Source organism: Neolamprologus multifasciatus, chromosome 18 (assembly GCF_963576455.1).
Source record: "Neolamprologus multifasciatus chromosome 18, fNeoMul1.2, whole genome shotgun sequence".
Classification (NCBI taxonomy): Eukaryota; Metazoa; Chordata; class Actinopteri; order Cichliformes; family Cichlidae; genus Neolamprologus; species Neolamprologus multifasciatus.
In genome coordinates, this window is record NC_140456.1 from 3,269,209 (window position 1) to 3,294,518 (window position 25,310).

General features: G+C 42.3%; 1 protein-coding gene and 1 long non-coding RNA gene across 2 annotated transcripts in view; one reads left to right on the forward strand and one right to left on the reverse strand.

The window, feature by feature from the left end:
• The window catches only part of LOC146496999 (uncharacterized), a 434,085-nt gene that overhangs the window by 396,017 nt on the left and 12,758 nt on the right, over window positions 1-25,310 (forward strand). The window lies entirely within an intron of this gene.
• basp1 (brain abundant, membrane attached signal protein 1) overlaps window positions 1-25,310 on the reverse strand; it is a 65,646-nt gene that overhangs the window by 14,109 nt on the left and 26,227 nt on the right. The window lies entirely within an intron of this gene.

A 25,310-nucleotide genomic window follows, 5' to 3' on the forward strand; every position in this document is an offset into this window, starting at 1 on the left:
TGCCTAAATAGAGAGAGTTACAATAGTCAAGACGTGACGATATGAAAGCATGGATAACAGTTTCCAGGTCTTTAGATGACAGGATATTTTTGAGTTTAGAAAGGCTCCAGAGTTGGAAAAAACTGCCATGAACAACTGAATTTATTTGCTTGTCCAGCTTGAGAGTGGAATCAAAAATGAAACCAAGATTTTTTTACATGGGGATGTACATTAGCTGATAATGGGCCCAGATTGTTTCTTATGAGACTAATAGAGTCCTGCTTACCGAAGATTATAATGTAAAAGAAAAACTTGTGTAAGAACTTTCAAGCAAATATACACCTGTATGCTGATGATACTGTCATTAATACTCATGCTCACTTTGTACATGCTTTGGACATGAGATACACTGTAGCAGGTGACTTTGGGTGAAAGTCTTATTTATTCTGTAATAAACTTATTTAAGACAGACATGTATCTTATAATTCCAAATTAAAACTGCAAAACCCAATTAAAGTTTACTAAAAGAGGAATTACTGCTTATTCTAACTTCTGTAATTGAGCCACTGTTTATTTTGTCAGCAGAGAGTGGATCATTTTGGGTTTTAAACTGAGGCAGGAGCCGATCTAAACAAAGTCGTCACTTTGTTCTGGAGAGCAGTTTAATTACCCAGAGTACACACAAACTGCCCACTGCTTATTCTGGCCTCAGGCTGAAGACACGCACACAAACATGCGCATTGAAACAAATGATAAACACACATGCGCAGGCATGAATAAACACACACTCGCATTCAGTCCTGTTTAGACAATCAATCCTCAAATTGACAGAGCTTGAGAAAACTCCTGGGCTGGAAATGGTTATTGATCAGTGCAGTGGGACCACAGAGGGCCGCTGTGTGTTCAGCTGCTGCTTATGAGTCAGAGGACGCACTCAGCAGAGATTAAAGCCAGCGAGACGCTTTGAGACGCTTCTTACCGAGACGTTTAATACTGAATACAAAATCCATCCCGACGCTTTGTTGGCTGCGGAGGAAAGCGACGGCAGACAAAACAAAACACAACTGAAAGCGATTATGTCCATCTCTGTGGATTAAGTGGCATTTTGCTCTGCTAAATCCTCTCCTCCTCAGATGTTCACATGACCTCCGTGTCTGCAAAAGCTGGCGCAAGTTTGTGCGGAAGAGAAGCGACTCGTCACAAATTCTCTGCTTGTCACATTCCTGCACGTTTCAAACAGTTGGATTCGAACGATGACCTTGGAAACAGTCAGATGTTATTTTTCATGAATCTACGAACGAAAATTATTCTTTTCAAAATGCGTGACTGAATGTGTTCACAATTGAACTGTATTGAACTGGAAAGATGAGGAAGTACCTAGCAGCAGTGGGGAGGAAGACTCCCTTTTAGTAGGAAGAGATCTCTGGCAAAACAAACCTCGGAGAGCCATGGGAGCGAGGCTGGAAGGGGTGTCGGACCTATAAAAAAACCCGGCTAACTGTCTTAACTGCTGCATCGATTACAGTATCAACCATACGAGCTGTATTTTTGCTCATTCCCTTGTGATTTACTCCTCTGTAGAAATAAAAAGGGAGCCCGAGAGAGATAAAAGGAAAACTGCAGCTTCATTTGCTGCTGATGGAAAGAAATATCAGAAGCAGCAAATAAAATAAAGCCTGCAGGCTTGTCTTCTGAGCACAGTTATTTCCCTGTTTCTGTTTTTGATTTCTTTTCTCAGTTCATTCTAAGAAACTATAACACAGACTTGTCCTTTCTGCATGCACCGACCTGTAATAATGTTGTCATTCCATCCTGATTTACTGTGAAACGTGGCAAAGCCCTTGGCCTTGTTTCTCCTGTAAAACATTGAAAAGATTTTACTGCTGTGTGACACATCCAGGTCAGCCTCTCCGGCTCTGTTAAGTGATGAAACAGGTGCTCACAGAGTTACCCACAGCTCTCTGTAATACATACATTTACCAATCAAGACAGCTGATGTAACCAATTTCTGTTTGGTCACTTCCTGTTTTATTTTGGAACCCAAGTGCTTGATTGCATTTGACCTTTTAATTCTTCTGCTGTTTTTCAAAGTTTGCCGTTCCATTTCATTCACCAACCGTCAGCGGTGACCCAATCAACCTCCCCTCGAGATATACTCTCCCCATTTCCCCTTGTCACTTACCAGATTGTCTGGTGTCCCTCAGAGTCAAGCTTTCAATTAACTGCCAAGTTCGCAGCCTTTTCTCCCCTCTGTTTGGAAAGTGTTACTTTCCATGAGTTTCTAGTCAACGCTCCCTGAGAACGACCTTTTGTCTTTTTCTGGACTTCGCTCTTTCCCCAACGCTTGTCTGTACATTAACTGATAACCTGGAGGTCATTTGATTAAAGGCTTTAGTGGCATTTAACCAAAAGCTCATGAATAATTCTGGCATTTTTGTGTTAGCCTCACACCTTTCTGAGTTTTTGAATTGGTACACTGAGGTCTGTGGATCAAATGCTCCGAGCTGTCCCGAGGTCCAGATTAAAGCACAGAGGAGACCAGGCCTTTGCTGTGACTGCTCCTAAACTGGAGAACAAACTGCCCCTTCCCATCAGGACTAGGGATGGGTATCGAAAACCGGCTCTTGTTGAGAACCGGTTCCCACTGTTTCAATTCCTTGGAATTGTTTGCCATTTTTCCAAACGATTCTCTTATCGATTCCAGTCGCCCTGAATGACGTCACCACGTTGCGGAGCGTCATTTACCTGGCAGGAAACACGGCGCCGCGGCTCAAATGCTCAAAAGTTTGGTTAGACTTTACGAGAACGGAAGACAACTGGGCAACTTGCAATACTTGAAAAGTAGATATTTCATTTAAGGGAGGAAACACTACGAATATACAAAAGCATTTGCTCACAAAACACGCGATGACCTTAAATGAATGTCATGTTTTTAATTCGGCTCCGGACTCGTGAATCTCAACCCAGCAGCAGCGGTAACGTTTGCATGTCCTCTCCCGTTAATGCGGCAGGTAAATAATCAACTAACAGTGCATATTATGTTAGCGCGATCTGCCTAAGGTATCAGATAAGGTAATATGGTATCAGACAGAGTCTGGCTCAGATGCTGGCAGTTCTCGCTGCAGTCTACCGTAGCGTCTCCTTTCAGGCCGGGATAGACGAATGTCACCGAGCAGTGACTCAGTTTGTGGTCAAAGGCTTGCAGCCGTTTGCCACAGCAGATGATTTTCAGTAAGTGAATGTGTTTAATTGTAGGCAGGGACATTACTGGATATTCTTGTGTAATTGCTACAGAATAATTGATGTTATACTTTGTTATTGCTACAGAAGAATATTTATTTTATTATTTTACATTTACAATCTTTTTTCCTGGGGACCCTGTGACACCCAATTGAAGAGCCGTAGGCTGTGGATCTCTTAAGATCTCACTGTTGGGTTCGTAAGGCCATGCTACTCCTAAATTTCTATCTTGTTCAAACAGAAGATATAAAACAAAGTTCTAAGCTAATCGACCTTAGTGTTCTCCTTTTTTAAAAAGAATCGTTAAACAGAATCGAAAATGGAATTGGAATCGTAAAAATCTTATCAATACCCATCCCTAATCAGGACCCCCCCCAACATTAAATATTTCACATCTTTAATTCTCACAGCTTTTCTTTGTTTTTGGCTAAATTACAAACTGGTCAGGAGAGTTGATTCAAATGAAATCTTGACAGAAGTACCTTAAAAAATTGTCATTTATTGTTTTTCTAACAAATTCCAGTTCAGTAAATCTGTGTTCTTGGATGTGCTTTACAAAGACGTCATGCTGCGTTGCAGATAAAAGAATGATTCGCACTCTTGTCCTCAAAGAGAGGAATGCAGCTAATTAATTTAACTGTTTTTCTCTCTGTTAGCAGATACTTGAAGCCACGGTGTTGGAACTAGCATAGGTTATGTCAGTGCGTCCCGTAATGTGGAAACTCCATCTTTTCTAGCAGTGAGTGAGGCACAGCTCGTTGTTCGTGTCTCATCATCATCTGATTTCCCTTCGTACCCGCTTTGACCTGACTTTGATCATTTGTAAAGTTGTTGCTTTTACACTTTTCACCTCTGTCAGACGCACTGCTCTCAGTAATGATTTGTGTTGCAGTGCTGCCACAGGAGGCGGCCGAAACGACTCAGACACAGCTGCTGATTATAGAGTAGAAAAACAAGTCATATCGGTGCAAGAGTACGACAGGAATATTTTACAAAAATCTGTCACGCTATCAAAAACACCAGTAGACCCAAAAGTCTACTGGTGTGAATGACAACAAATGTTCTGTTTTTTTTGTTTATAATGTGCAGAAAGATAAAACTACTTAACAAATGTACTGTCATAGCCTCTAGCCTGAAGATGTTATGAGGTTATTGAGTGCATAACGGCACATGAACACAGCACTGCACCTGGTTACTGAGGCTACTTGTAAATAGAGTCAGTTCCACCAACCCTGCGGTGAGTATGACTGATTGGATTTGTCAGACGCCTTCGCCGCCTTGGCCACTTGCTCTGTTTTCACAGACAGATAAGAGACTTGAGGAGGTCCAAGGACGAAAGACAGCGGCTCGTCACCGAACCCCAAGGCGTGTTTGATATTTACATGATCTCGAATCCACCACCTCAGCAGCCAGACACAGACAGTTATGTCTGACCGGTCTGCCTCAGAGGAATCTGCCTGAGTCATTCTCAGCCACACTCAGGACTTCAGTGATTTCTGGATGAATACAAATAACTGTCTTTCCTATTTGGAATTCATTCTGGAGAAATTCATTCATTTGCTGGCATTCAAACCAATGCTGACAATACTAAAGAGCTTCAGGTGGATCAGCCTGTGAGCTGTGATGTCCACAGGGACGTGCTTCGGTCTGCAGCCCGGTGAGGAACTGAGTGGAAAGTATGAACCGACTGCCCCCCGCATGGTCTCTGGGACACAACATGAATTAAGTCTAACTGTCACAACTTGTTGAAGATAAATTCAAAATAAATTCTAATTTTATTCACTTACATGAGTCCAATCATTACTCCAGTTTCACCAGTTTCTGCAAGGCCTTCTCATCCCTGGACATCGAATACCCATGTTTTGTCAGACGAGGTCACCTTTTGCTTTTATCTGATCTATCCGAAACATTTAAAATGATATTTCAAATATTTCTGGAGTTAATTTTCTCCACATCAAATGTTTAACTTCAGGAGTTTAACTTCATATGTTGCTTATCCTTACTTTTACACCTGAAGACTTGGGACATTTTAAACCTGTTAACGTGTAAGAAAGTCAAATCCAAGCTCCTAAATACATGATTGTTGAGTACATAAGACCTGAACGAATGACCGGATTGCTCTTGTGAGGTTGCCGCAGCATCGCATCGAGTACGTAAAGGACATGCCAGATGTTGATGGTGTAGAAGAAATACATACCAGAAAGATTTTGGGACAATATTTACGGAGCCCCGCAGGGGACACGGGAGAAAAAAAAATTACGACGGACTTTTGCGGGATCTCGCAAAACTTTTGCGAGATCCCGCAAAAGTCCGTCGTAAAAAAACTCGGGATCTCGCAAAACAAACTCGAGATCTCGCAAAACAAACTCGGGATCTCGCAAAAGTTGAATTCCAACAATGGCGGCAGCTACTTAGTTGTAATATTCCTCTTTCTGGGTCACAAAATACACTTTTAAGATATTTTGAGGCGTGAATGTAGTTGTGTAAACGTCAGATACCTGCTTGGTTTACAAGACATCACATATTTGCAAAAGTGCTCCGACGTTTTTGGAGATCTGACACCCACTAGCTCGAAGCTAACGGGAGGTCGAGACCTACTACAGCCGGGAGGAACACCGCTTTCCCGGCACATCGTGCGTCGACCTCCCGATCGGCTTCGAGCTGGCGGCCTCCAAAGAATGCGGCTAAAACTTTTGCGAGATCCCGAGTTTGTTTTGCGAGATCTCGCAAAAGTCCGTCTTAATTTTTTTTTTCTCCCATGTCCCCTGCGGGGCTCCGTAAATATTAGATGCCAAAAGATGACAATCGTCATTTTAATTCCACAGAACTCTTAATTTGAAGTCTGGAAGTTTCACATTTTAATGACCATATCAATGAGTTTGTTGGGTGTTCACCTTCAGTCACTGGTTAGGTTTAGAGATCAAAGAAAGCTTGATGTGTAAAGAAAGAGTTTCAGGCTAAGATATAGATGGATGCCAAAGGAAATGAGGATTACTTAGTGAGTTTAAATGCAACACCAATGGTTTCTTTAGGAGTTAGGAGGGACACAATGCCAAGAACACCTTTCAGGTTCCAGCTACTTGAACAAACCGCACTGTGGGAGGAAAGTCTATAATGACCCTCTGTATGTACTGTTCAGTCAGCTCAGCTGCTATAAAGAACCTTACAGTGTGTGTCAATATAAGTCTTGACACTTTCACAAGAAAAACATGTTTGGTTTGAGTTTTTACAGAATGTGCATCGATTTAACTTTCCTGCCTTGTTCAAACATCATAACATGCTAAATGGGACTTCAATGATTTAGCAGCGTGGAGAACTATGGGGGCCTACAGGAACAAAGGCGTCTTCAATACACCCTCAGAAACCTCAGAAAGTAGAAATATCTTTGGAGATCCTTGTGGATTGCATGAATACCGCCACTCAAACCACTATTGGACTTGAAGCACTCAACACAATCCCGAAAGCTGACAAGTAGGGTGCAGTTTCAAAGGTTGTGTGGAACCATAATCAGTCTGGAAAATGTATGTATAACATTCAACCTTTGGTCTCCGGCTTTTGAGTCCAAGTCAGAGAGACTTTAGCGCCATTAGCTCACAGCTGATCCAGATAATGTTGACTGCAAGTATGAGATAGTTAGGATGTGTAACGGGAGGTTTATCCTGAACATAGCTTAAAGAAATCAATCAAGGTTGCAGATTTTCCAATAAAAATTGTCAAAGTCATTTACATACAAAGTCTGGATCTTCTCAAATGGTTAAATGCACTTGTTCTGATTTTGCTTGTTCTCTGTCATATACATACTGTTACGATGGTTGATACCCATATTAAAAATGACCAAAGTGTATGTAAGACTGCTATGGAGTCATGCATAACAACTCTAGCAGAATCCAACAATAAAAACATGGATATAGCAATAAGTATAATGAGTCACCTTCAGGTGACAGTTTCAAAATGAACAGCTTTATCTTCAGCTTATTTATAGAAGTCATAAATAGCGGATATTCACAGTTACGAATAATCATCACACTTCAGAAAGACTCTTTGGCTTCAGAATAGTCCGAGCAACACGAGAATCTAATGCACTGCCCCTACTATATCTCAAACAGTGGTGGAGCATACTCCAACTCCGCTATCTTTACTGAAGCTGGAAATGATAGTGCTTCTCCTGGAGATCAGCTGTGAGCCTGAGGGCTACGAGACGCTATCAGAGGTGGAGAACTTGGTTCACTCCGGCTGCAGAGCGCAGCGAGCTCCTCTGTTCCTAGCTGCTGTCTAAGATGGTGGCGCCGAAATTCATCCAGTTTATAAGAGGCAGCTCTTTGTGTCACAAATAAATATTTGCAAAGGAGAAATGGCAGACACGTAACTGTGAACACTTACACCCCCTTTCTTCTACCACTACAAGCAGAAATCAGTTTTAAATCTGTGGGAAACAAAGTGGACTGACTTCATTGGAGCAAGCAGAAATACAGTATAAAACCACGACAGACTTAAACCATTAAAAACATTTCTGAATCTGTTGCAAGAGAACAAAACTGATCAGGAACTGAGTATAATTGAATGGCTGCAGAGGGAAATAGTGAATTTTATTGGGAATAAAACTGCAGTGCAAGGCCGTCAGAAATGCAAGCGATAACTGTACTCCAGGTCAAACCTAGTGAGCGTACAGGGAGGGATTACAAACACAGGAGTAGGCATGAAACAGCTCCCAATCCAGGGCTCGCTTTAGACTCTCAGATGTTGGTCTTTCTCAGCATCTGAAAAGACCTTTTGCAACAATTTTTGGCAGACGTGTCCGAGGAAGACATCCTTGAATCAGGTTTTTATGGTCGCGGTACCATGAAACACAATAATATTTCAGTTAGCACCGACAAGCAACCACTTAAACTTGCACCAGTTAAATTAGATCCTTTTTAAATGATAAGATATCCGAGGACAGAAAGGAAAAAAAACTTTTTCACTATAAGCTGAAAAGTGCGAGCTGTGCTTGATGGTTTTGTCGTTGTTTACCTTCACCTGTGCTAAGTACAACATATTGTACAGATAAGACACAGGAGAGCTGACAAACATGAATTTCAAAAGCAAATATGCAGCTTATCTTTTTTTTTTTTTTTTTTTTGCCTGTCCCGTTTGGTTCTTTTGCCATCAGAATTATTGTCTAAAGGCGAAGAAAGATGCCCAACGGATTTTCTTTACCAAATTGACCATCCCAGCTTTGCCGTAATGGTCCATTTGATTCACCTTTTATTCTTTATTTTATTTTCACTTGCTGAATACGGGACAGACTTGACTGGGGGAAAGAAAAGGGAGAAAGAAAGAGGGGAAGAAAAACAGTTGAGAAGAGGGACGGGGGAGAAGGGCAAAAAACAAAAACCAACAGAATAAGCAGAAGAAAAAAAAAAAAAAAAATACATATATCGATCACCTGGATCACCTGTTGAGAAAGAAAAAAGAAAACAAGCAGAAGAAAACGAGAGTAATACAATAAACCACATCACAATGATATATGGGAATATGACAGTAAATACTAAATATTAAACATTATTGTGCAGCACGTAAGATCGACAGCACAGTGTGCATTGAGGTAGGAGCCAAAAAGGGTGTAGTTTGTGTGTGTGATCACCCGTGTGTACACCTGTGAGCATGGACGCGCTTGTTTTCTTAAAAGGTTCCCTCATGTAATGATCTGCTAGAGGGTGTGGGGGGCCACTGCCCCGTCCTCCAGGGCATGAAGCAGGTATGGAGGAGATCAAAACCCCAGACATCCAGAGGCCCCCAGAACACAAGAGACCAAGGAAGACCAACAGAGGGGCAGCCGCGCCACTGTCCCAGAAAGAGCTGAGGAGAGTCCCAGATGAGGGGTCACCCAGCAGCCACGGAGCAGAAGCCAGGGGGGGCTGCAGTGACGTGCCCGTGAGCTCCGCCGGCAGCCAGCTGTGCCTGAGTGACCGAGCCCCAGGCCGAGAGGCCGGGGGCACCCCACCTCCGAAGTGGCCCAAGCGAGCCCCAGGCTCCAGGCCCCGATAAGCAGCCGCCAAGGAGTGAGCCGGTGTGTACCCGGACGCCCACCCCCGGACACAAAGAACCACCAACGCACCGATGTCTGAGGGAGTCCGCCCCCGGCAGGGGAAGTGGTGGGGGGAGATAGGCCTCCAAACCTTGGAGGGCCTGAGCTGTCCTCAGAGAGGTGGCATCTGATACCCAACCTGACATACAGACACAGACATACAGGCACACACAGATACAAACATCCATTCCCACCCTCATGCTCTCATATGCACTTACTCCACACTCAACCAACGTGGAGACAGACATAAAGAGACGCTGTACACACAATCACACTCCCCAAGCGTACTCTACGAACCGGGTCTAGGTACCCTTGCCCCTGGAGGGGGGAACTGCACCCAGACCCAGGTTGTGTTACCCTTTTCCCTGCAGTGGGGAGAAGCAGACCGCCCCGACTCCGCAGCAGCAGGGAGGCCCCACACTCCGGACCCCAGTCGGACGGCCAACTCCTCCTCCTAGCCCCCCTGCTCCAGCAGAAAGCAGAGAACGAGGGTGAGAGAAGACTCCTAACCTCCCTCCACCCGCTCATTGTAGTGTTGATGTATGTGTGTTCTAAGGTGCGTTTAAAACCCAGGAGGGCATGGAGCTACCTGCCAGAGAGCAGCAGGTAAGCGCATAGTCCCTCCTGCTAGCCCTCAATGTCTACGTGTATTTAAAATTGAGAGGTGGGCAACGACGCCGGGGGTGAGGTGTACACCCTGATGGTAATTGGGATTCCGTGTAGCGTGCCCACCCCCAAGATCCTATATTTATGTGTAATGAGAATGTGAGTAATGTGAATGTCTAAGTTGCGGGATAAAATTGAGGCAGAGGCAGCCAGAAGGGGACAGAGGGGGGGGGGGGTTACCTCCTCTGCACCCTGGTGACACACCCCCACTCCAAGGCCCTGCATGTGTGGGTGGTTGTGGTGGAGCGGGAAGAGGGAGGCAGCTGGAGATGGGGAGGGAAGGAAGGGAGGAGCAAGTGACCCCTCCCTGGGGCCAGCTCCCCCGCTGACCCCAGTAGGCACCCCCATACTCCGCGACCCACCAGGGAAGGGGGGCCCAGGCCCATCCGAACCGGGGCCCAGCGCAGCGGCGCCGCCCGGCCCCACAGAGCCCGGGGCAGTCCACTCAACCCCACAACAGAGAAAACTGCACCCACCCCATCATCCACTCATCTTCCAGACTAGGGGTGGCCTGGAGTTGGCCACCCCTGGTTTAGTAGAACCGTATATCAAAGATGTAAGTGGCAATCAAGATATTACTCAGCACTGTTCCCAGAAGTAATCATATTTGGTAGAGGGGGTGGACTGTTATCAGCTAATGCTAGCTTATCTATATAGGCTGAAGGCTTGGTTTCAATGGCAAACACGTCAGAGCCTCTTTATCGTCCACAAATATGTAGGCGAGTGATGCCACCAAAATTTCCATATTTAGTTCTTGCAGCTCATTCAGTATTAAACCTGTTTGACAATAGTTTTTTTAGAAACGTTGTATTTTCCCTCCACAGATATCACGAAGTCTCTTACTTTTCTTATATTTGCTCTTTCTGCATCCGCCAGAAATTTTGTCCACAATAAATAAGCGATATTCATGGAAGGCGCAATAAGAAGTATTAAAATAAAAGCCCATAATTCCAACACATGGCATAAACATCTGCTGTTTAACAAAAACCTCATCCTAGCAATCTTTAGTTTAAGGAACTGCAGGTTAAAAAACACCAAAGTTAGAGCTGGGATAGATGTGGCTGATGGTTAAATGCTTATTACCAATAAACTTGATGAATAATTCATTGAATTATCTTCAATTCAAAGTGCTTTAAATTATACAGTCACTGAAGATGCTTTATATTGAAAGCAAAGCACCCTACAACATAAGACAACCTAAACAGTCAGGTGACCCTCTGTGAGGAAGGGTGTTTCTGATGGTGGGGAGGAAGATCTCCCTTTTAACAGGAAGTCTTCTTCTAATGGTGGTCTCTTGCAGGTGGGTGGAGGTTCTGTACTCACAACCAGTATGACTGAGATGACCATATTGAGGATATTGACTCTCTGACATGTGACAGAGCCAAATGTAGAAAAAAATCTACAAACGAATTACTTACAGGTGTCAGGGGTTGCTGAGTGGAGGCGAGGAAGAAGGAACCCAAACGCAGGACTCGCAGGTAGGTGAAGCCTGGTGATTTATTATCGATGGAGTGAACAAACAGAACAGAGGTAGGAAATGGCTGGCTGGCTGGACAACTGACTGAATGACTGAAGGACTGAACGAAGGCGGAAACGACAACATAACATCAACATTAATGACACAACAGTGAACGCGTAGAAACAGAAGACTTAAATACACAGACTGATGAGGATGATAATGAGAGACCGGTGAGTACACAGCTGAACATAATCTGGCTAATGACACGAGACGAGCTGACACAGGAAAAGCAGGAAGTGAGAACATGGAAGTGGCAAAATAAACTGAACATGAACAAAACTGAAAGCACTGGGTCAACGACCCAGGAACCCTGACAACAGGCGTCCGTTCAATGTGACAGAAAATGAATAAAAGAAGTTCCTTTTTACAACACATTTTTCAAACCTAGACCTCAAGATAACATCTTACGTCCAACCCAAGTTTCAGTTCATTCTTTTAATTAATGAATAAATTTTTAAAAACCTGAACCACCATTATAGAACAGAAATTGTCTCCACCCATGCAAAACAACAGTGTCAGCAAAACTAACAACAACAAAACATACTGGCAACCGCCATTGCTACCCTTCAGACTCCTAACAGACATACAGATGATTTCAATTTAGAAATCAAAATTCATAAAGACCTTTGTGTTAGGGGTGGGCGATAGAAACGATATAAATTTGGCCAACGATAGAGATTTTGACTATACCGCTCTATCGCGATAGCGCATGTTGATGATGTCATCAAGCTGCACCTGTTTTGGTCGAAAGCATCGCAGCGGCTAAAACCATTATCATCTGCAAATTATGGCGGGCGACAGTCACAGCAAAGAGATGAAGCACTTTTGAAATAAGGGGAAAGCCAAAAACTGCGCTTCCCCCACTTCCGTAACATTGATTCATTAATGTTGAATTCTCTCACAGCTGCTCTATTCCCATGTTGTTGCAGTATATTAATAACTAACCTCGTATTGTGGATGAATGATCTCAGTTGTTCTCCTGACTGAAGTTTGGCCCGTGTATAGCATCCTGCTATGCGATTGCATTTGTCCCAAACCACCAGAATCCGTCACGTTAACTTTTAATGAGTGGAAAAAAAGTTGGCGTTCATCCTCCAGCTTCACTGTGCTAATGTTATGCTAACATAGCTGTGTCGCTAGCGATCACGTAGCACAACATGTTTAGGTGGAAGCTAGCGAGCTAACTTCCTGTTAACTTCTAACTCCGTTAAATTTAATAAATTCTGTTTCCATGGATGTTAAAATTAATTGTTACACCTGGTAAAGCAGCAACACTGATGATTTAATTAAAGATGAAAGAATTTAGACCGTTTTTAACTCTCAGTATTCGTTTGACTTTGGGACCTAAAGCGGACGGAGTTTTGGACCCAGATTACTCCGTGAAGCTCCTCACTACGGCAGCTGTAATGCTCTGACAATCCATCAAGCAGTGCGGCTTACCAAAGTTGTACTTAAACATTTTTTAACAGATTTCTGCAGCCAAAATCGGTTCGAGGTCAGTAAGCACAACCAGAATTCATACATAAGGCACACTCTCGATTTTTGAGGAAATTAAAGGATTTTAAGTGTGGAAAATACCTTATACAGAAGAAAAGAATATATCGTGATATATATCGTTAAAGCACATGCTTCAAATTATATCGCGATATGAATTTTAGGCCATATTGCCCAGCCCTACTTTGTGTGTGTGTGTCTGTGTATGTGATGAAGACCTTAAGTGACTTAAAGAATTGCAGCTTTAGTGCTTCTGGGAGGGAAATCAGAATGTCAGAGTGGACAGATTTCAACTTTAAACCTGGTTTCTTATGGCCATGAAGACATCATTTGACATCATTTGTGTTTGGGCCTGTATCTAACCAAACTTGAATGTATAGCAGCTTCAAATCAAAACATTTAACGTTTGAAATGACCAGACGTTTTATGTCTGGTCCATAGAGAATTTAAAAATTTTCAGAGGACTTCATAAACTCCTGTTGCTTATATTTCCATAGACTTGCCAAAATGTAACCTGACTGTAAATATGCTGTGATGAACCGTTCTTAGGATTAAAACTGATTATCGATGCAGCAGCTCTCACTGAACTGCATGAGCATTAAAAGTCTCCTTATTAACAAGCGCAGCTGTCGAGATGATTAAACAACACGTCAAGTTTCACTCTTTAACATGCACGGCTGTTTCCAAGCATCTCAGAGGGCTTTAAATGCGACCTTGTACATTCTCATTATGTTAGTGTTACATGGTTTTTTATTCTGAACGGCAAAACTCATTTCACCACCGTGTAATTCTAATATTTGTGCGCAAATCTGTGTGTGTGCAGGTGATTTGTCGAACTCTGCACGCACACATACGCACACAGAGTGCTGAAAAATGTGTGTGTACTGTTTACACATGCATTTACATATATTTATGAGCAGTACCAGCAGCTCATTGCAGATGTGGATAGAAAGACTGCAGTGCAACCATAACATAACTGCAGTTTATTGGCAGGAAATCAGACTGCTGTATTTCCTCCGACAGGGAATGGATCCAATTTCAACACACACACACACACACACCCGTCGGTGTGAAAGTTGCCACAAAGAAAACAACAACCTGCAGCATAAAATGATTAACGTTAGATATTCATGAGGAATTCCCAACAGTCAGATCATAAATACACGTAACCACGACAGTTAAAAATACGTTTTTATTTTAAAACCAAAGCCAAGCCGCCTCCTTCTTCTTTTTTTTAACATTTTAAATTCTTGTTAGAATATTTTTGTTATCCACCCACACGTGTCCTCTCTACACTGACGACACTTACTGGCTCTATTTTCCTTTTCTAGTTTTTCACTATCAGGTTTAATATTTACCCAACAACACTTTCTGGACTGTATGCAAAAATATAGACAAATGACACCTTTTGTGTTGACGCTTCTGGGTGTTTCCTATATGGATTGCCACAGCACGTTATGTGCCTCCACATCGTCTCTCTTTCCTCCTGCTCAGCAGCTCCATCTTCAACATCCTTTGTCTAATATATCCACTATCCCTCTATCTAACTTAAACCAAACCACTCAACCTGAGCTGTCCCTCTGATGTACTTATTCTAACTCCAAGCCAGTCTCCCCAAACCACACATCACACCCAGTCTCACCACAAATACAATTTATTATTAATGCTAAAGTTGAGTGTTTAGTCCAGGGGAGGCCAACTCCAGGCCTCGAGAGCAGGTTTTAGATCTCACCCTCGGTCAACACACCTGAATCAAATGATTAGTTCATTACCAGACCTCTGGAGAACTTCGGCTGTATCCCAATTCAGGGTCTGCAGCCTTAAAGTACGCAGCCTTAACGGTCCACAAGGGCCGCGTACTCAAAGACCGCTAAGACCAGAAGTGCGGGCTTGTGAAATGGGACGGTCTAGCCTCCGTCGCGCTGCCCAGGTTGCCTAGCAACCATGATACTAACAGCTGGGAACGTTTCATACAGCTTTGTTTGACAGAAATGAAGGAGAAAATCTTTTGTTTGTTTGTTTGTTTCTACATGAGCTTTGATCATTCTCTGTCTGATTAAGCTCAGCTATTGAACGGCGTATATTTTAAAGTAAAGGCTGTAAAACCAAGTTAGTACAAACGTCCCTAATGTCACATGACTTTGCCGACATGTGGCCAACAGGAATGTTTTAATGTTCTTCGTTATTAAACATTCACACATAAATACGTGACATAATATTCAGTACTTAAAGTTTACTCTTCGGGTGCCCCTCATCCGCCGTTTTTTTTCGGCAAAATTATCCACACCCACCACCGCGCTATGCATCCTGGGATATGTTGGGCCACGAAGTCTACACCGCCACATCCTTAAACTTCAGGGAAATGAAGGACGCATTTGAGGGCCGCATTTCGAGCAGCCTTCGAATTGGGACAGCCTTCGTCGCGTCGCTGTGACGTAATCGGCCTTAAAATGCGGCCTTTAAGGCTGCAGACCCTGAATTGGGATACAGCCCTCAGGACATGTTGAGGAGGTCATTTAGCCATTTGAATCAGCTGTGTTGGATCAAGGACACATCTAAAACCTAAAGGACACCGGCTCTCGAGGCCTGGAGTTGGCCACCCCTGGTTTAGTAGAACCGTATATCAAAGATGTAAGTGGCAATCAAGATATTACTCAGCACTGTTCCCAGAAGTAATCATAATTGGTAGAGGGGGTGGACTGTTATCAGCTAATGCTAGCTGGCTTGGTTAGCAATCTGCATTTATAGACTCGCAGACACACAAACCTCATTTTTCTCATCTTATAAATTAGTGCATTAACTACAGAGGACATAGAGGATTCCAATTAGCAAATTTATATAGAAATTAATTTCATAAAGTGAGCTGAAGGTGGCTGTAAATATGTTTATTTGTAATTGCATGCTAGATTTAAATTTTGTGCCCTATTTGTATTTTCCTGTGCGTTGCAAACCCGTCACAGTCCACCAGAAAATGATGCTAACACACTGAATATGAGTGAGATCCCGAGCCAGCTTAATGCATTGCTTTCCAGAATTGCAGTGTGCTTCAGCCACAACATCTGCATGTAAACAGAGTATCCCCGAGACGCCTGTTAACATTTAAATACGACTTCACAGTTTAGCTGTGGCTATTGTAACCATTTACTTTTAATGCAGACAGGTTTAATTTGAGGCAACAAGGGGCTGCTGTTTGGCAGGCATCCATTTCCTGGGTGGCCTGATGGAAAAGCTGCTTATGCCAAAACCATAAACATAATAAATACTGTACAAACAAAGAAAAATTAAGCTGAAAGGTTTCCAAGAAATTAAGATCAGATGCCAATCCGTTCACACGTAACGAGAACAGTGGTGCACGAACAGCTGATGTTTGGGGCATGTGTGGTTTTTGTAGTGCTAATCTGTTACTGGCTTTGTTTTAAATGTACTTTTAAATGACATTTTAATGTAAAACGCCATTATAACTTGTCAACACAACTCAGTCACAGGATATTTGTTCCCACCCTGTTTAAACAGAATAAATTACGGTTGACTTTTCATGGGAAAATGAGACCTAATACAAGTGATTTAATAACCAATCTCAAAACAACCATGATGACTAAGGATTTCAGCAGCGTGCTGCAAACTGGGAGGCCTGCTGGGTCCAAGATGGCCCTCATTTAACCTAAGCATCAGAGATTTCTTTATTATTATATATTATTTAGACAGAAAAACAAGTTTTTAAATCATCTACATCAGCGGTCCCCAACCCGCTGCTCGGACCGGTACCGGTCCGTGAGTCGTTTGGTACCGGGTTGAGGCTCAGGTGTGAAATGTATAGTTTTCAGGGTTTTTATCGGTTTTCAGAGTTATTTTGTTATCGTTTTTATCGTTTACTTGGTTTTCCTGGGTCTTTTCAGGTGTGTTATGAATAAATCTTCTTTTTTTCGGTACCGGTACTAGTTTATTTTGTTGTATTTATCCGCGACACCTTAAAGGCCGGTCCATGAAAATATTGTCGGGCATAAACCGGTCCGTGGCGCAAAAAAGGTTGGAGACCACTGCTCTAATGCATCTCATTAAATAAGAACAGCTCAAAAGAGTCAGAAATACAAAGATGTGAAAAAAGGGAAAGCAGAACTTCCTCTTTTCTAAAGCAGCTGTAAGTTGTTGAGGTGATCACTTGTGGTAACTGATTATTCAGCCAGCTCTAACTATGTGTTTGGGTGCACTGACACAAACTGTCCTGCATCTTTATTGGCACGACTTTTTTGTAGTAGGACGCAGGGATTGTGTCTGCAGCAGCATATTTAGCGAGTTTTCAGACCCCCTAGCAACTTTTTTTCTAAAAAAAAGTCGCTAAAAAAAGACGTGAAAGCGCATATCGCTTTTACTCTCAACAAGCAGCGGGTGCTGTAACGCAGTCAGTTCTTCTTTTACTCTTATGCTGTTTTGTGGATCACAAGGTTTAAAACTACTTATAAACACACACACACAAAGTAACTCCACCAGAGTGCCTATTTCGGGTCACTTTTGCCGGTCCAAGCCCGGATAAAGGAGCAGGGTTGGAATTGTGACATTAAAAAAACAATAATTGCTAAAAGAAATTTAATTTGTAGTTCTAAATAAATTCTAAATGCATTTAGGACGTTTTTTGCTCACTTTATGTCTCTTCCACGATGTTATTTCTCTCTCCAACAACATAGATTACAATTACATTAGCATGACCAATTATGCAAATTAGGTGATGACGTCATTTGGCGACTTCTAGCGACTTTTAGGACAACCAATAGCGATTTTCCTTACTGAGGAGTTGGCAACACTGGTCTGCAGCCCTGTGCTGTTGTGTCTTCAGTGACGATGCATCGTCATGGAAACCAAGGAAATGGAGCTTTGAAACAAGTGGGTTAAAACACAACAGCTGTTAGAGATGAACCCAAACTGTTCACCAGGACCTGACTGTGACAGCACTGCATACAGAAATATATGGAAAGTTTCAGGGATTCAGAAACTCTATTAGTGTGACCGAGTGTGAGTCTGCACAAGGCCACAGCACTGACGCATGTGCTGAGACACACACACACACGCACGCTGTAGCAGCACAACTTATATGTGCGTAGATAAACAACACTCAGTGTTTATTAATGAGCTTTGTGGATGTTATGTCTGAGAAATATGTGACTTCTGACCAGCTTTTCTAAAACACACACACACACACACACATCCGTCAGCATGAAGGTTGCCATAAAGAAAACAAGAAGGGGCCCTCCTTTACAAAACATAAGCTTAACTGAGTGTTCACATTCAGAGAGATAGCTCTGCATCGAGTTTGGATGTTTTTCAGCAAGTCAGCGATAAAGGCAGGAAAATGTAGTTGTTTAAAAAACAGAAACCCCGGACGATAGAGGCCAAACACAGACTGGGTGCTTCCTCAAAATGTGCCCATCTTCTGTCACCTGATAAGGAGATTAAACCCAGTAAGATAAATAAAATATGTAAATTAAAATTTCAAACAGAATGCACATCGTAAAGAAACGAGAGTCGTGCACGAGGGTGAAAATAAGACTTGCGGTGTGTTACCTTAAAGATAAATGATTCACAGTCATACTCGCTACATGTTAAATTAAATCATCACCAGAAACAAACCACAAGCCAAATAAATCCTGATCTGAATCACCGAGTTCTGACTTTAAACGCAGGAGGGTGAATTTAGGCTGCGATGCTAAACCTGTTGACATTTCTCAGCTCCGGGCTGCTCTGAGTCATCGGTTGTTTATGACAAAACATGCGATATAGAATATGCTCAACTAGACACCACAGGGTGGGAGTTAAAGACTTTTATTCCTCCCTTTTTGTGCCGTTCGCGCTGCGCTGGGTCACCGGTGACCTTGTTTTAAAGCCATGAATATTTCACCGAGAGGACGCTCTGTATATTTAAGAAACCTCATTTGAAGTCATCCAGCTCCTGTCAAGGGCGCTTCCTGCGTAAAACAGAAGTTACTTTTCCTCTTCCCCGCCTCTTTCTCCTCCAGCGCGGGCCCAGGGTCACGCCATATTTGGTGTTTGCTTTGAGCGGTACCAGATGGGCGGCGTTTACTGCATCGGTGAGGTTCAGATGGTGTCGAGTAAGCTGTCAGTCGCAAAATAAGGCCACAAAGTCACCCACCTTGTACTGTTCGAATGGCACAAACTGCCACCTGAGCCGGACACCACAAACCATGAATCAGAATTTATCAGGAAGTTCATAAAAAGGCTAAATCATCTGCTCATGAGACTCCTTCAGGAAGGTTAAAGGAGTGATTTACTTACTAAGATGATAACAGATCGTAATGTCCTGGGAAAGAGTTGTCAACAGTAAAGCTCAGCAGTTTACAGGAAATGAATCTGTCTATTTGCAGATACTAAAAGATGGAATCTGTAGTTCATCACAGATGGTTTGAGCCCAAGAATGCTTAGGGCTAATATTTATACAGTTAATAAATATGAGGTTATCGTTGTTGTTTTTTCAAGTTACTGCTGCACTGATGACGACATCGCAAGTAGAGAGAAAGTATACTTTTAATAAAGGTGTATTTTAATTGTGAACAAACTGTGACATTGACAGATTGAGTATGAACATTAAACGATAGGGGTGGGGGAAAAATCGATACTGTGTAGTATGGTGATATTTTGTTTGGTAACAATGTATCGATACAGGGACAGCAGGAATCGATATTTTGTTACAAAAAGGTTTTTGTGCTCTGACTTCAGAGCATGTTGATCCTTTTTCTGAGCAAGAATCCTGACATTCCTTCACTGTCCAAATGTGTTTAACTTTTTTATGGCAGCAATAAACATGACAGTTTACTTATTTTAATTTAAGACATGTTTTATTTTAATTAAAACTTTTTTATTTAATGTAAAATTATATTTAGTTTTAATTTACTTTCAAATTCTTCAGTTGCTGAAGGGGCTGCATAGTTTTCATAAACTGCATAGTTCAGAATAGCTATAATTGTACCAGATGGTTGATTCAGTTAAGTTGGACTAGACTGTAATACAAACCGTTCAGTTTGTCAACAATCAAACTGAAATGAGAGAAAGACTGAGTGTGAGACTTTGATATTAGATAAAATGAATATTGATAAAGTTTACCTTTATGTACAGAATCTGAATATCGCAAAATATTTTTAAAAATTGCAATAATATCGTATCGTGCGTTGTATGGTGATTCCCACCTCTATTAAACGACATGTGAAACTACACAGTACCAGGCTGGACTAAGATACAGGATGACCAGTGACTATCACCTACTCAATGGAGGCCTGTGCTGTGAGAATAGATGGTGGTTCAGCTCTAACCAGTTACATGCTTACGGTGCACACTGGGAAAACCAGCACCTACTGACCAATAGATTTTCTGGAAAACAGCATCACCCTTCATGGAGTGTGCATACAACACTGTCTTACATCACACATGAATGCATGAAAAAAACACATTAACAAAATATATCATAATTATTTTTGACTCTACCTTTGCCTCAACAAGCTGTGATGCTGAGAAGTCTGTTTGCTTATCTTATTGAATCATACTTGTTATTAACCTCTGTCTCTCTTCCACAGCATGTCTTTATCCTGTCTTCCTTCTCTCACCCCAACAAATCACAGCAGATGGCCCCGCCCCTCCCTGAGCCTGGTTCTGCTGGAGGTTTCTTCCTGTTAAAAGGGAGTTTTTCCTTCACACTGTCGCCAAAGTGCTGCTCATAGGGGGTCATATGATTTGGGGGTTTTTTCTCTATTATTGTAGGGCAACATGTTCTCACTCCCAAAGCGTAACATTTCACGCTAGGTGACAAATCGTCAACATATTACGTTTTCGGCTACCCACCACGTTCCTAAATGACGACCTCGGAAAAATGAGGAAATATGAGAACCGTGTGGACTCAATCTACACGTGTGCGCTCTTTTTCTGCAAATCGCTTAGAAACACGCTACTTAACATAATTAAAGTCCTGGTTAAGGACTTTAATGATGTTAGGTTTAGGGCTGGAATACAGGGCTGGAACGTCTATTACCGCGGGAGCGTCATTGCACTGGATTTCAGCCATAACCCGCCGCGTACCATAAGAATGCCGAAGGTCTCCTTTCGCGTTCCTCAGGAACGCCCCCGGGCGTGACAAAACGTCGGCATGTTACGCCTCGGGAGTGAGAACGGGCTGTGTAGGGTCTACCTTACAAGATAAAGCGCCTTGAGGCGACTGTTGTTCTGATTTGGGGCTGTATGAATAAAATTGATTTGAATTGTCATTGGTCAAATAAACGATCTTTGTGTGAGTGAGTCTGATTGTCCATGTTGGTTTGAGTCAGGTAAGAAAAAGACATCCTGGATATGTTGAACTTTCTTTATAGTACAGGGAGGTTTTGGTCAGGCAATTGACTTAATAACTCCCTGTTGTTGTTGTTGTTGTTTAAAGAAAGGACCAAAACTAAAGCTTGATTTCTTCCTGAGCAGAAACTACAATCATGGCTGGATGTTCTAATTATTTGGTGCAGCTTTCAGCTTTTTAAGACACTTTATCTGCTTATCTGCTCTCGTCGTCCTCTCTTTGTCTCTGAAATGGTTTTAAGTGGTCCTCCCCATGTCACCTGGTAAATGTCATGTCGTGACCTCATCATATCAGCACCACCTTCTACATTTAGGCTTTTAACTGCTGCCCTTCAAAATCCAGACGCTGACTGAGGATAGTTTTGTCTGTGAGCGGCATTACAGAATCTAGAGGTCAGAGCGGTAGCACCTTTGCAATAAAACTCTGTAAAGTGACTATAAAAGAATGAAAGACCTTGAAAGAAGCGAGAAAGTCCTCCATTTCTCACCAAGTAAAAGTCCTTTCGTATTTTCATTTCGTTGTTTCTTTCTTTTCTGATTTTGCTTCCCACACATTCACTCGCCAAATCTCAGTCAAACTGACAGAAGTTCAATTTAAATTCCTGTCGGGAGTTTTTCAAAGATAAGACGCATCACGAAATCTACAGACGATGTTTTGATGGAAATCTCCTGGGTTTGAAACTTTCGATCAAGGTAAGAGCGAAATCATTTCAATGAAGTGCCGTAATGTACAGAATAAAGAATAAATGGCTAAAAATAAAGTCAGACTGAGGGAAATGTCTGATATTTCTCCTCTATGTGATTATTATAAAGTTTTGTGACCCAGCGTTTTGAGTTTTTTTGAGTTTCTTAAGTTAAGTTTGTGATTGTGAGTTCTTGTGTTATTATTAGTTAGGATTTAGCTGAGGTTTATTCTGTGTTATGTTTCGTGTCCAGTCTGTGTTGTGTCCACGTTGTCAAACTCGTGTATCATGTCTATGTCTCTCCATGTTTCCTGTTTTATTTTGAAGAGTCTAGTGTTTCCATGTTCAGTGTGTTTTGCTTCCCCCTGTGGCATCATGTTCATTTGTGTCAGCTGTGTCTCCCCAGGCGTTTCTACTTCCCTGATTACCCTCCTGTGTATTTAAGTCCTCTGTCTTCTGTTCTTTGTCGGGTCATCTGTTATCATCATGTCAAGTCTTATCAGGTTTTACTCATGTTCATGTTTCACGTCATTGTTTCGCATGCTCTTAGTTAATCTTAGTTTATCCCAGTATAGGTTTCAGTTTCGTTTTTCCTTCGTTTCTTGTTTAATATATTGAGCCGCATTAAAGGCTCGCTTTATGTTATACCTCATTTTTCTCCTGCATCTGCATCTTGGGTCCACTTCATAAACACACAGGTGTGTCCCGCCGTGACAAACATGGACATCGCTTCTGTGTGTGAAATGTGAAATCAGAACACAAGTAGGGATGGGTATCGTTTGGGTTTTATCCGATACCGGTGCCAAACCGGTACTTTTGAAACGGTGCCGGTGCTCAAACCGGTGCTTAAAGAATGGAGAACACAAAATTGGTCCAAAAACCTCTCATGTTCAGCTGTTTTTTTGTAAAAAGATAACAATGTTAGCCTTTTCTGCAGCTATGGGGCATATATGGTATCACTCTTGGCTGGAAGCAGCTTAAACAATGGAAAAAACACAAACTTTGTCCAAAAACCTCTCATGTTTAACTGTTTTCCACTTTTTCTTTGGTCATTTTGGCCTTTTTGGCCAGGGTGAAGGGAGCATCTGCCATCAAACAAGAAGACAGCCGCATGTAGCTATGATGATGTTTGCTAGTTCACCTTACATGCATTAATGTAATAACGTGGTTAGCCTACTCAACGTAAATTACACACGAACAACATTAAGCTACTCACGCAGAGAAGAACGGCTGCTGCTGCATCATCATCCTCATCATTTCTGCTACACTGGCAGGGCTAGGGGCCAGGACTCTCCTCTTCGGGTTTTTGGGGATGTCGCTAACTCCGGGTCGATAACAGGCACCACACCCGCAGTAGATGTGCTCGGTGTGAGGTCTCGCAGCAAGCTATCAAATACGGCGCATTTCTCGGCTTTTAAAAAACCGCTATGCGTCGCCAGGTGTTTCATCGGATTCGAGGTGTTACCTCCTTTGACAGCATCACAGTATCAGCTTAAAGCACTTGTTGCAGCTGCTGAGTTTGCATCTTTTGCTGTGAAGTACAGCCAGACTTTGACCGCTTCGCCTTGGGCGTTTTTAATCTGTAGCTCTGCTCTAAAAGAACGTACGTACCTGGACCCGCCTACTATCCTCGGAAACGTAAAATGATTGGCTAGAATCTAAAGTGTCTCACAGCTCAGGAAAAAAAAGCACCGAAATGTGCGCTGCTTTTCGGTCTGGTTACTACCGTTTATGTTGGCACCGGATACCGGTACCCATCCCTAAACACAAGTGCCTCAAACCTGTATTCTTTCTCATGTACAGCAGGGGGCAGCACCTCTGGTTGAAACTGATTCAGTCTATAGGAAAATAAAACTTATAATTTCGAGTTTATATTTAAAAAGTTAGATTCAAGCCAAATGAACCCAAAACTATTTTCACGTTGTATCATATTAGTCCAATGACCCCAATTAGTGGGGAAAGGGATGACAGGCAGGGTGTTCACATTAGGGCGGACCTATTGTGTGTTAACTGTTTCCTATTAGCATAAATGTTGCAGTCTGACTGATGGCCGCAGTGACAATAACAATGCCTAATAACGAATAAAAGGTCAAGGCCGCTGGTGTTAAATGTCAAATGGAATTGGAAATCAGGAAGATAAACTGTAACCATGTGATGTGTTTGTGGAAGTTGGCTTCCTTCTTCATTTGTCTTTATATACAAAGTGGGAGCTGGACGCAAACTTGAAGAAGAAGCTGCTGGGCCATCTCGTGAGTTTGCTTTCTTGCTTCCTTGTTTGGTTTAAGCGATTTCCATCATTTATCCTGGACTCCTGCCAACAGATTTTCACAACACTTATTTTCCTTTCCTGTTCATGTTGTTGTGAACTTTGTGAACCTGCCAGTGTTGGCATTGGAATCACATCACACATCGAATCCTTGTGAAAATGAAGCTGAAACGTTAATGAGCACTGGTGGAATCTGGAGCGAGAGAGCGGTAAATAATCTCACGTCCTTCTTAGTGGAGTTAGATTTAATTAATGCAAAAAAAATAGAAAGAGTTTCAATTAGTGTCCTCTGACTCATTAAAGCTGAAGAGCAACTAAAAAGGGGGAAAAAAACACTTATTTGGCATTTATTCGTGTTTTTATGAAAATTAAACTTAAGTGGATGTTCCCAAATCATTTTTCCAAAAATAGCAGCAAAGTCCTCACAGGCCTCTCATCCTCTGGGAAATCATGGGTCTCTGGGAATAGAAAGTGGAGCGTGTCCACACAAAACAGAACATTTCCTCCTGCCAACACTATCATTAGCTGCAATTATTTCAAGTGAGATTCTTTCATCAGGAAAAACAAAATGCTGAATTGGTTTATGGAAATCATTCTCAAGAATAATGTGGTGGATGAAACAGCAAATATTAAAACGGCTCAGCTGACCCATTTTGTTCATGACAAGCCTTAATGTGTGTAATAAAAATGCCATAGGAACTGGAAACCCCCTATTCTGACTTTAACATGTATTTCCTTCCCATCAAACAAATTCACCTGGAACAGCTGAAGGCTGAGTTCACTTTGCTTCTTCAATGATTTTTCTGTCACCACTAAAACCTCATAGAAATGTCATGACCTCTGCATGGTTGCCATTTTGCTGCAAGTCTTTCTGTGCATATTCCCCTTAAGTAGCCTAAACCACATGGGTCAATCTGTTTAACTGTGATAGTAATGACCACATTTTCTTTAAACCCCGATGCAGTAACACGACCTGAGAGGACCCTGGGTGTCTCCTGTCTCACAGGAAAATGGCACTAAATGCTGATCTGCTCAGTAATTATCTCAAAAGGCCAA